The 12,234-nt window shown below is 35.4% G+C and overlaps 1 protein-coding gene across 5 annotated transcripts in view; it reads left to right on the top strand.

The window, feature by feature from the left end:
- Positions 1 to 12,234, top strand: part of RNGTT (RNA guanylyltransferase and 5'-phosphatase) — a 386,087-nt gene that overhangs the window by 245,834 nt on the left and 128,019 nt on the right. The window lies entirely within an intron of this gene.

Below are 12,234 nucleotides of genomic sequence, written 5' to 3'. Positions count from 1 at the left end.
ACCCTCTCTTAAGAATCTGGATGCTATACCCCTTGGAGCATACGTGTTTAGTAATGATATTGCTTCATTGTCTATGGTGCCTTTTAGCAGGATATAGTTTCCTTCCTTATCTCTTTTGATTAGATCTGTTTCTGCTTTTGCTTTTTCTGAGATTAGGATTGCTACCCCTGCTTTTCTTACATCAGCTGAAGCACAATATATTCTGCTCCAACCTTTGACCTTTACCCTTTGTGTATCCCCCCATTTCAAATGTGTTTCTTATAAACAGCATATTGTTGGATTATGGCTTTTAATCCATTCTGCTATCTGTCTCCATTTTATGGGAGAGTTCATTCAGTTCACATTCACAGTTATGATTACAATCTGTGTCAGCCCCCCTCCCTTTTACTCCCCTTTACCCTTACTACTTCTTCCCTCCCTTTTAGCTTCCCCTCCCCTTTCTTCCCCCTTCCCCTCCTGTTGCCTCTCTGCTCATTATTTCTTATAGGACAATAGTATTTCATACTAATCACATACCACAACTTGTTTTGCCATTTCCCAATTGATGGGCCTCCTCTCAAGTTCTAATTCTTTCCCTCCAGAAAAGAGCTGTTATGAATATGTTTGTACATATAGATCCTTTTCCTTTTTGTTTTTTATCTCTTTTGGGATACAGACCCAGTAGTGGCATTACTAGGTCAAAGGGTTTTTTATAGCCCTTTGAGAATAGTTCTAAATGACTCTACAAAATGGCTCAATAGGTTCACATTTCCACCATCAGTGCATTAAAGTCTCATTTTTCCCACATCCCCTCCAGCATCTGTCATTTACCTTTTCTATCCTATTAGGCAGTCTGATAGGTATAAGGTAATACCTCAGAATTGTTTTAGTCTCATATCTCCAATCAGTATCAAGTTAGATTATTTTTTCCACAGGACTATAGATAGTTTTGATTACTTCATCTGAAAACTGATCATATCCTTTGACCATTTATCAATTAGGGAATGGCTTTCATTTTTATAAATTTGACTCTGTATTTGAGAAATGAGGCCTTTACCAGAAAAACTTGCTTGAAAATGCTTTTCAGAGTTACTATTGCTAACTGTATTTCCCTCTATCCTGTTCCCCACTCCTGCATTTGTTCTGTTCTCTCTCATTTGACACTGTCCCTCCTCAAAAGTGTTTTGCTTCTGTTTACCTGCTACTCCAATCTGCCGTACCTTCTATCGTGCCCCCTCCTTCTCTTATCTCCTTCCCCTCCTACTTTCCTGTAGGGGGTGTAAGATAGATTTCTGTACCCAGTTGAGTGAGTATGTTATTTATTCCCTCTTTGAGCCAATTCTGATGAGAATTACGTTCACTTACTCGCAACACCCTCCTCCTTTTTTTCCCTCAATTGTAACAGTGTCTTCTTGCCTCTTTTATATGAGATAATTTACCTTATTCTGCCTCTCCCTTTCTCTTTCTCCCAATACATTCCTCTTTCACCCTTAATTTTATTTTTAGATATCATCCCTTCATATTCAGTTCTCACCTGTGCCCTCTGTCTAATAGACACACACAGACACACACACCCTCATGTACATGTGCCTTCTAACTACCCTAATCATGAGAAAGTTCTTATGAGTTAAAAATATCATTTTCTGATGTAGAAATGTAAACATTTTAACTCTTAACTACTCCCTTATAATTTCCCTTTCGTGTTTGCCTTTTTATGCTTCTCTTGAGTCTTGTTTTTTGAAGTCAAATTTTCTGTTTAGCTATGATCTCTTTGTCAAGAATGTTTGCAAGTCCTCTGTCTCATTGAATGTCCTTTTTTCCCCTGTGGGATTATACTCAGTTTTGCTGGGTAGATGATTCTTGGTTGCAATCTTAGCTCCTTTGCCTTCTGGAATATTATATTCCAAGCCCTTTAATCCTTAATTGTAGAAGCTGCTAAATCTTGTGCTATCTTGACTGTGGCTCCACCATACTTGAGTTGCAATATTTTCTCCCTGATCTTGGAACTCTGCAATTTAGCTATAATATTCCTGGCAGTTTTCATTTTAGCATTTCTTTCAGGAGCTGGTCAGAGGATTCTTTCAATTTCTATTTTACCCTCTGGTTCTGGAATATCAGGACAGTTTTCTTGATAATTTCTTGAAAGATGATATCTAGGCTTTTTTTTTCATGACTTTCAGCAGCTCCAATAATTTTTAAATTATTTCTCCTGGATCTATTTTCCAGGTCACTTGTTTTTCCAATGAGATATTTCACATTGTGTTTTATATTTTTTGTTCTTTTGGTTTTGTTTTGTTGTTTTTTTGATTTCTTATAAATTCGTTAACTTCCATTTGTGCTTCTAATTTTCTAGAATTTGTGTAGAGTTACCTTTTAAAGATATTTGGAGGAGTTTGGGGGAGGGCTTAGGATAGTCCCTGCGTTTATTGTACCATTTTGGCTCCACCCTCTGTGTTGCTGTTTTTAAACTAGAAACAGATAATTGTGAAAGTGGTATTCATTATTCCCTAAACTACATTAGTCTGTTTAATGCCTCAGAATGTTATAAGGATTCTATACTTATGAAGGTGTCATTCTGAAGGTAAGATAGATTCTGAACACTTGAGGTAATCAAAGGTCCTAAGGCATTTTTGAAGCAGTAGAGTCACTCTCAGGATTGTATTTAAATTCCCTATGAATAATTACATTTTTCTTACCAAATTTCCCATTGGCCAAATTATCTCTTAGATAAGTTGCTCTCAACACAGTTCATAGGAAGCATATCATGTCACCTAATGTGAAAGGCACGAAGGAGATGGAGAGGGAAATCTTTTGACTCACCTTCTACTTATTTTGTAACTATGAAGAGCTGTAATTATATTAACATTACTTTTGAGAATCTTAGCATTTCACTTCATTTGAACTTACATTTACTGAAGCACCTGCTGTGTACTAGTAAGTGGGTAAGAATATAAAGTTTAGTGTCTTTGCCATTATGGAGCTTGCTGTCTGTTAGTAGGCTGGGACATAAACAGAATTCAAGAGCTCATACTGTGAAGGACCTTAATTAAATGCATGAAGTGGAGTTTGAACTTTACTCAGTAAGCTGTGGGGATCAGTTGACAACTTAAGAGGAAATTAGTAACATCACTTCATAAGAAAGAAACATCTGTCAGTATTATTAAGTATGGCTTGGTGAGGGGACAGACTGGAGGTGGGGACACGTGTTGAAATATATTTGAGAGGCCAGGGGAATATTAGTGAGTGCTTAAATTAATTCAATTTCAATTTGATTCAATTAATTAAATTAATTCAGGTCAGTGTCAAACAGGTACTATGTGTCAGACATGGACATCTTAGTCTAGATGCAAAATAAAAAATGAGAAGTCTTTGTCTTCAAGGACCTTATATTTTCCTTGAGAAAAATAACATACACAATTACATTAATATGATATATGTACAAAATGACTTTGAGGGCAGGGTGGAATACTAGCAGGTGGAAGAATGAAAAAAGTCATTTTGAAGGAGTTGGCATTTGAGCTAAGTCTTGAAGCGAACTAGAAATCTAAGAGGAGGAGTTGAGGAAGAAAGGAATGTATGGGGACAAGTGAGTAGATCACTGGCTGCAGTTGGGAGTTTATGGGGAAGAATAAAGGGAAATAATTTTGTAAAGATTATGTGAATGTAGATAGCATTTTCCTTCATAAGATAAGTCCTTTGGGGTTCATTTGAATGATTAGAGAAGAATAACTTAGACATACCCAGTTATTCTTTGAACATTATTGCCATTACTTGTATACAGTGTTCTCTTGGTTCTGCTTATTTCATTGTGCATTATTTCATGCAAGTCTTTACATGTTTTTCTAAAACCAATTTGCTTGTCCTTTCTCATAGCACAGTAGTATTCAATCACAATCATATACCACAACTTATTCAGCCATTCCCCAATTGATGTTTCCATTTCTTTGCCATCATAAAGAGAGCGGCTGTGAATATTATAGAACACATAGCTTCTTTTCCTTTTTCCCTGATCACCTTGGAAACAAATCTAAGAGTGGTATTTCTGTTTTATTAGTCTTTGTGCATCATTCCAAATTAATTTCCAAAATGGTTGAATTATTTCACTATTTCACCAGCAGTGTATTAGTGTCCAAATTTTTCCACATGCCTTCTGGTGTTGGTCATTTTCCCCTTTTATCATTTTAACCAGTCTGATAGGTAGTAGATGGTACTCCAGAGTTGTTTTAATTTGTATTTCTCTAATCAATAGTGATTTAGAACATTTTTTTATATGACCTTGATTTCATCAAAAAACTACCTGTTCATATCCTTTGTCCATTTATCAATTGGGAATGATTCATATTCTTATAAATTTGACTCAGTTCTCTATATATTTGAGATATGTGACCTTTATCTGAGAAACTGTCTATAAAATTCCCCCACCCCCCGACCCATGTGCTGCTTTCCTTCTAATCTTGACTACACTGATTTTATTTGTGTAAAACCTTTAGTATTTAATGTAATCAAAATTGTTAATTTCACATCCCAAAATGCTTTCTCTTGTTTATTCATAAATTCTTCTTCTTATCTATAAATCTGATAGGTAATATATTCTGTGATCCTCTCATTTACTTACGATATCTCCTTTTATGTCTTCGTCATGTTTCCTTTTTGACCTTATCTTGGTAGATGGTGTAAAATATTTGTATATACTTAATATCTGCCAGACTTGCTTTCCACATTTTCCAGTTATTTTTACCAAATAGTGAGATCTTCACATTCAGTTAGCACTAGAATCATTTACTGCTATGCACTGTATAGCTACTCTATTCCATTGATCCTCCATTCTATTTTTAGTCAGTGCCACATAGTTTTGATAATTATGACCTTACAATACAATTTTTAAGATCTAGTATTGCTAAACCTCCTTCCTTTACATTTTTTGATTAATTCCTGTGTTATTTTTGACTTTTTGTTCATCCAAATGAATTTTGTTATAATTTTTTCTACCTTAATAAAATAATTTTGGGTAGTTTATTTGGGGTGGAAATGAATAAGTAGATTAGGTAGAATTGTCATTTTTAGTATATTGGTTCAGCCTACTCATGTGAACAATTAATATTTCTCTGAGTACTTAAATCTGACTTTATTTGTATAAGGAATGTTTTATAATTATGTTAATATAGTTCCTTGGTTTGTCTTGGTAGATTTACTCCCAGGTATTTTATATTATCTATGGTTATTTTAAATGAAGTATCTCTTACTAACTTTTCTTATAGGGCTTTGTTGATAATATATAGAAATGCTAATGATTTGTGTGTTTTTTTTAATCCTTCTAGTTTACTAATTTTTCACCTAATTTTTTAGTTGAATCTCTAGGATTTTCCAAGTATATCATCATATCATCTTACGAAAAAAAGGTGATTTTATTTTCTTGTTGCCCATTCTGATTCCTTCAATTTTTTATTGCCATTGCTATCATTTCTAGTACAATAATGAATAATAGTTGTGACAATGGACATCCTTCTTTCATTTCTGATCTTATTGGGGAAAGCTTTAGCTTATCCTTTTTACAAATAATGCTTACCGGTGGTTTTAGGTAGATGCTTCTTGTCATTCTAAGGAAGAATTTATTTGCATAAATACACATATTTTCAAGTATTTTTCAATAGGAATGAGTATTTTATATGATTTTTATTAATTTTATTATTGATATGATCAATTATGTTAATACATTTCCTTATATTAGATCAGCTCTGTATTCCTGGTATAAATCCTTTTTGCTTACAACCTATAATCCTTGTGATATGTTTCTGTAGTCTCCTAGCTAGTACTGTATTTAGGATTTTTGCATCCATATATGTTCATTAATGAAATAGGTATGTAATTTTCTTTTCTCTGTTTTTGCTCTTCCTAGTTTAGGCATTAGCACCATATTTGTTTCCTCAAAGAAGTTTGGTAGCACTCCTTCATTGCCAGTTATTTCAAGTAATATTGGAATTAGTTGATCTTTAAATGCTTTGTAGAATTCACTTGTATATCCATCTGATCCTGATGCTTTTTTCTTAGGAACTCATTTATGACCTGTTTGATTTCTTTTTCTAAAAATAACTTAAAATTTATTAAAGTAACTTTAGCAATTCCATTTACAATAAAAAAATTTTCTTAAAAAGCAGAATACTGGGGGTGGGGGGGGGGGGGAGGCAGAGCCAAGATGGCGGAGTAAAACAACGCACATACTATAACTTTTTCCCCACAGCCCATAAAATGCCTGTAAAAAATGACTCTCATGAAATTCTAGGGCAGCAGAAGCCACAGAATAACAGAGCGGAAGAGATCTACAGCCAAAGGTAACCTGGAAGGCCAACAGGAAAGGTCTATCCTATGGGATGCTGAGTATAGTGGAGCCCAGCCCTGGCCATGCAGCCCCAGGAGGAACAGGACTGAAAGAGGCCTCCAGACAGAATCCCCAGCAGGGAGGTTCTCAGATGTCTCAACCCTCAAGCACCAAAGAAAGCTTCAAATGTCAGTGAGAGGGCTTTCCAAGCTGGGTAAGAGGGGAACAGGGTTCCCCCCAGCATGGGCCCCAGGCAGTGGCAGCAGCAGGGTGACAACTCTGTGTGGCAGTGGCCACTTTGGGCAGCAACTTCCATCCTGGGAGGGGCTCAGCTTAAAGCCCCTGGGGGAATTGAACAGCTGATCTAAGTCTCAGCCCTGAGTGGCATCCCTGCCCCCACTTAAAGCCCCTAGGGTAATTGAGCAACTGATCTGAATCTCAGCCTTGAGCACAGTCTTGGGGTGTAGGAGGAGTAGTACTAGGACCTTCCTCTTGACAAAGGATTCAGAAGTCAAGTAACTGGCTGGGAAAATGCTCAAAAAAAGGGAAAAAAAATAAGACCATAGAAGGTTACTTTCTTGGTGAACAGGTATTTCCTTCCATCAAGGCTTCTGCATCCAGTACCTCCAAAATGAATAGGCAGTGGGCTCAGACCATGGAAGAGCTTGAAAAGCGAGTCAATAGCTTGCTAAGGGAAACCCAAAAAAATGCTGAAGAAAAAACACCTTTAAAAATAGGCTAACTCAACTGGAAAAAGAGGTCCAAAAAGCCAATGAGGAGAAGAAGACTTTAAAAAACAGAATCAGCTGAATAGAAAAGGAGGTTCAGAAGCTGACTGAAGAAAATAGTTCTTTAAAAATGAGAGTGGAGCTGAGGGAAGCTAATGACTATATGATAAAAACCAAGAAATTACAAAACAAAACCAAAAATATGATAAAATAGAAGAAAATGTGAAACATCTCATTGGAAAAACAACTAGAAAATAGATCCAGGAGAGATAATTTAAAAATTATGGGACTACCTGAAAGCCATGATCAAATAAAGAACCTAGACATTGTCTGTAATGAAATTATCAAGGAAAACTGCCCTGATATTCTAGGACCAGAGGGCAAAATAAATATTGAAAGAATCTACTGATCACCTCCTGAAAGAGACCCAAAAAGAGAAACTCCTAGGAATATTGTGGCCAAATTTCAGACTTCCCAGGTCAAGGAGAAAATATTACAAGCAGCCAGAAAGAAACAATTTGAGTATCGTGGAAATATAATCAGGATAACACAGGATCTGGCAGCTTCTACATTAAGGGATTGAAGGGCTTGGAATACGATATTCCGGAAGTCAAAGGAACTGGGATTAAAACCAAGAATCACCTACCCAGCAAAACTGAGTATAATACTTCAAGGGAAAAAATGGTCATTCAATGATGTAGAGGACTTTCAAGCATTCTTGATGAAAAAAACAGAACTGAAGAGAAAATTTGACTTTCAAACACAAGAATCAGGAGAATCATGAAAAGGTAAACAGGAAAGAGAAATCATAAAGGACTTTCTAAAGCTGAACTGTTTACATTCCTACATAGAAAGATAATATTTCTAACTCTTGAGATTTTTCTCAGTATCTGGATTGTTGGAGGGATTACACACACACACACACACACACACACATAAACAGAGAGTACAGGTTGAGTTGAATCAGAAGGGATGATATCCACAAAAAAAATAAAATTAAGGAGTGAGAGAGGAATATATTGGGAGGTGAAAGGGAGAAATGGAATGGGGCAAATTATCAGTCATAAAGGAGATAAAAATCTTTTTCAGTGGAGGAGAAAAGGGAGGAGGTGAGAGGGGAAAAGTGAAGCTTACTCTCTTCACATATGGCTTGGGGAGGGAATAACCTGCTCACTAAATTTGGTATGAAAATCTATCTTATACTACAGGAAAGTAGGGGAGAAAGGGACAACTGGGATGAGAGGGAAGATAGAAGGGAGGGCAAATGGGGGAAGGGAGTAACTAGAAGTAAACACTTTTGGGACAGGACAAAGTCAAATGAGAGACTAGAACAAAGGGGGACAGGGTAGGATGGAGGGAAATACAGTGAGTCTTACACAACATGACTATTATGGAAGTCTTTTGCAAAATGGCACATATATCGCCTATGTTGAATTGCTTGCCTTCTCAGTGGGGATGGGGAGGGAAGAAGGGAGAGAAGTTGAAATTCAAAGTATTAGAAGCGAATGCTAAGAGTTGTTATTGCATATAACTGGGAAATTAGAAATACAGATAATGAGATATAGAAATCTATCTTGCTCTACAGGAAGAGAGAAGATGGGATAAGGGAAGGGTGGGGTGTGATAGAAGGGAGGGCACATTGAGGGAAAGGGGTATTCAGAATACAAGGTGTTATGGAGTGGAGAGAGGGGAGAGATGGGGAGAAAAATTGGAACTCAAAATTTTGTGGAAATGAATATCGTAATCTAAGAATAAAAAAATAAAAAGCAGAATAGTGTCTTTAAAATAAATGATTAGTCTGGATAGAACTACAGTCATAGTTAATGTTTTCTGTTCTTACTCTTGACCATAATTGTGTTTTTCCTTCATCTGTGAGAGGTGTGGTATAGGGCACAGGTGGAGAACCTGGGGCCTCGAGGCCACACGTGGCCCTCTAGGTTCCCATGTGCAGCCCTTTGATTAAATCCAAACTTCACAGAACAAATCGTAGGGGATTAATTTGCATTCAGTCTAAGGGCCATACTTTAGGCCTTAGAGGGCCACATGTAGTTTTGAGGCCACAGGTTCCCTATTCCTGGAACAGAGATTTATCTTCTTGATTCAGAAGGATAGAAAATGGAGTGTCTTGAGTGAGGAACATAGAGAAAGCTAGTTTACCTGGATCACTGACTGAGGGAAAGCAAGCAATGTACAAAAATTATGAAATTATAGATTTGGACAGTGTGGTAAAGGACTTTAAAAGCTGTATAGAGCAGTCTCTATTTAATTTTAATATAGGAATTTTCGTTACCAGTAGTTTTTCACAGAGGTGAAATCACAGGCCTGATCTAAAAAAGTCTAGCTATTATGCATACTGTTAAATGACAGTTCCTTATAATGTATTCACCGTAGTAAAAGCCTAATTGTATATACTGAATTGCTAGCAAAGGGCATGTTGCAGTTTAGATAAGACAATTGACAGTGTATTCTGATACTAATTTTAAAATAGTTTCTAGGTGTTCACTTGCTGATTTCTCCAAAGTGTGTTCTTTGAAAGGATACGAACAGATTTCCTACAGTAGTATTCTGGGAAGAAGTGAAAGAACAAGTGTGCTGTTTGATAGCAATGGTTAACACATGATAAGGCCATTAGAAGGCCAGAGCAGGGGGGTTTCTATATGCCTAATCAAATATAACATACTGGTCAAAGGTCCTAAATAACTTAGTGATGATAAGAGGTTGGTTGTGAAACTTTGAAAAAAATTACGTAAATTGCTTTTTCCTTTTCAATTACTACATATCATTAAAAATACATATGTTTTAGCCTGTATATTTTAATTATTTACATCATCTTTTCCAAAGCAATTCCTATGTGAATCTTAAATTTAGCAACGTCAGATACCAATATTATTCATATTAGGCACTTTAATGTATATTTGTATATGTTATTTTATGATAAAATTTGAATGTTTAAGTTTTTTTCAAACTCATTTTTATTTCAACTGTTTTTACTTCCCTAGTCTGACACATGAAAGTGTAGTAAGTCGATTCATATTTAGCAATATTTGGAATTAGGCTTAATTGTTTTTGGCATACCAAGACTAAAATATTTAAAGCAGTATATTACTAAATATTTACATTAATTATAATGAAACTTTATGTTAACCTCTTTCAGAAATGTAAAGGTGGGCTGTATTAAAAGTAGAAAAAACCCATCTCTGTTGCTACAATCATAACAACCCCCTGTTATCTAAAGGAATGTTATAACTCATAAACCTATCTTCACTAATATTAATTATACTTTTTGAATGGTAGAAGTTAATTAAAAATCAACCTTCTTTTTTGTGATTTAATAGATATAAGATATATATAAATGAAAACATTTTCTAGTGTATAGTAAAAGCTTAGTTAAATTTCTTGAGGAAATTTGTAGACTTTATAACTTACAAGGTTTTTGGGAAGGAAGCACTTTATAAAATGAAGTACTATATAAATGTGAGTCATTATAATTATTATATCTTATAATAGTTCCATTCCATCCTATCCAAAGTTTTCATTTGACTCATCAGTTTATGCCTGTTAAGCAAGAAATGTTTGTTAGAGTTGGCAGAGAGACCTCACAGTAGGCATAATTCTGCCTTAATTTTCTATATGGTAATTTCTTCTTTATCATATTTAAATTTTTCAGTTAATAGGCATTTATTTTTTCTACATTTTACCTCTTCCCTACCTACTGGGAAAAACAGAAAAACAAAGTAATTATAATTATAAATGTGCAGTCAAGCAAAACAAATTCTCATTTTTGGTTTGCACTATAAATTATCCATTTTCAATTATTATCAATATTCAGGTTTATATGAGTAAATAAAACTTTCATGGCATTTGAAGTGACACAAAGGCTGTTATATGTCATAGTCTGTGTCCAGGATAGAAAGCAATAATAGTGAAATTTTTTCCCCCAAAATTTACAACAAACCTGTGAAAAAGTTAATCAGAAACAGTTTTGACAAAAATATATTGAAGATCATAATACACAGAAATAATTAAAAATACATCTATTTAGCAATAATAGAACCATAGATTTAAGACTGGTTACATTTTAAAACCAAAAGATGTTAGTTGCTGTGTGCCTTTGAATTATTATTTATAGTTTTCATCACATTTGTAGAAATCTGCTTCCTTGTTTCCTAAATAAATGTCATTTCCCTAAGCTGGTTGCCATTTCATGTTAAAAACATCTTTATTCTTGTATTAAAACCTTTTAAAATTATTACAGTCGTGGGAGACTTCATTGTTTTCTCCAAGTTGCTGCTTTTCAAAAAACAATGTGAATAGCAAATTCTTTAAAATTCTTTCTTTTAGAGAATAAGCAACAATCTCCCTCACATCCTTATAAAAACTGCTTAATTTTAGTGTAGATATTTGATTTTCACCAATAAAGAAAGAACCAATGTAATATTCATTTATCAGTTTTCTAGAGATTTCTTTGAACATAGTCCCTGCAACATACAGAATTGTCCAGGAGTCAACTCAGCTAAGTATGGAGAAGCTCATCACTGGCAGATTCATCTTTGGTGAATTCTTCAATCATGGCAAATTATAAAACAGGAAAAATGGGGGGGGAGGCTCTCAATCTCATGCAGATTAAGAGGACCAGAACAGAGGCCAAAGGTTGATAATAATTATGGTCTTTAAAAAAATCTAAAAACATGTCAAGTGTGGTGGCCCATGACTGTAATCTCTGCTATCAGAGAGGCTGTGCTAGTGGATCTGTGGAGCTTTTTATTCTGAGCTATAGTAGGGATATTGCTGACTTAGTGTCTGTCCCAAGTCTGGCTGAGCAAACAGCCAAGATCAGAAATGAGCAAGTCAAAGCTTCTTTGCAGTCGGTGGAGGGGTCTTGTCCATAAGTGGCTGTTTCACTTCCATTGAGTGGGGTCACTCAGTAAAACTTTTGCCCAGTGACAAATGACTTGATATGCTCTTGCATGAGCTAAGCTACAGTGATTTGATAATTCTTTGTAATGTATGTGAATGCAGATCAGTAACAGTAGAGCCACACAGGGATAACAGCAAAAACTTTATTAGTCTTCTCACAAGAGGAGGAGAAGAGTTTCAATGTGTAGCCCCCACTGTGATGTTGAAGGTAGCACATAGTGGATGATTTGTGGAGATGGAACCATGCAACAACTTTTACCCTCCATTCAAAAGGCTGGAAGCCCTTCAAGGCTT

The sequence above is a fragment of the Notamacropus eugenii genome, chromosome 2, assembly GCF_028372415.1.
Source record: "Notamacropus eugenii isolate mMacEug1 chromosome 2, mMacEug1.pri_v2, whole genome shotgun sequence".
Taxonomy (NCBI): domain Eukaryota; kingdom Metazoa; phylum Chordata; class Mammalia; order Diprotodontia; family Macropodidae; genus Notamacropus; species Notamacropus eugenii.
Note: the sequence above shows the minus strand (reverse complement) of the source record. Positions and strands in the feature narration are given on the sequence as shown.